Source organism: Octopus bimaculoides, chromosome 27, assembly GCF_001194135.2.
Source record: "Octopus bimaculoides isolate UCB-OBI-ISO-001 chromosome 27, ASM119413v2, whole genome shotgun sequence".
NCBI classification, from domain to species: Eukaryota; Metazoa; Mollusca; class Cephalopoda; order Octopoda; family Octopodidae; genus Octopus; species Octopus bimaculoides.
The window spans coordinates 20,988,510-20,989,509 of NC_069007.1; positions in this window are offsets into that span (position 1 = coordinate 20,988,510).

Sequence of the window (1,000 nt, forward strand, 5' to 3'; positions counted from 1 at the left end):
GGTCGATGTAATCGACTGCCCCCCCCACGCTCCCCCAAATTTCAGGCCTTGTGCCTATAGTTGAAAGGATTATTATCATTATTATTATTATTATTATTATCATCTGTAGCAAGCTGGCAGAATCATTAGCACACCGGGCAAAATGCTTAGCGGCCTTTCATCTGCCTTTATGTTCTGAGTTCAAATTCTGCTGAGGTCAACTTTTCCTTTCTTCCTTTCAGGGTGGATAAAGTCAGTACCAGTTACACACTGGGGTCAATGTAATCGACTTAATCCCTTCCCCCGAATCTGAGGCCTTGTGCTTCCACTAGAAAGGATTATTATTATTATTATTATTATTATTATTAAGGCCGTGAGCTGCTAGAATTGTTAGTATGTTTGACAAAATGCTAAGCAGTATTTCTTCTAGTTTTTTGTTCTGGGCTCAAATTCTGTGGAGGTGGTCTTTACCATTCATCCTTTTGGGGGTCAGTAAAATAAATACCAGTCAAACATTGGGGTCAAGTGTTTTCTACTATAGTGCTGGGTTGACCCCCCCAGTGCTAAACTGGTATTTATTGTATTGACGCTGAAAGGATAAAAGTGAACCTTAGTGATATTTGAACTCGGGACTTGAAGCTGAAAGAATTGTTGCTAAGCGTTTTATCCAGCGTGATTCTGCCAGCTCACAGCCTTCTTAATAATAATAATAAAAATAAAAATAATAATAATCCTTTCTACTAAAGGCACAAGGCCTGAAACCTTAGGAAATGGAGCGCAGTACTCAACTGATACATATTTCATTGACTCTGATAGGATGAATGGCACAGTCTACCTTAGTGCCACTTAAAGTCAGAACATAAACCTGGAAAAAATGTTTAAGGACTTTTCATCTGGTATGTTAAAAATTCAACCAGCTTACCATAATAATAATAATAATAATAATAATAATAATTCTCCCCTCCCATCCCACTATCTATTTTTCTTCCCCTCCACACCAAAAGAAAAGCAAAAAAAAAAA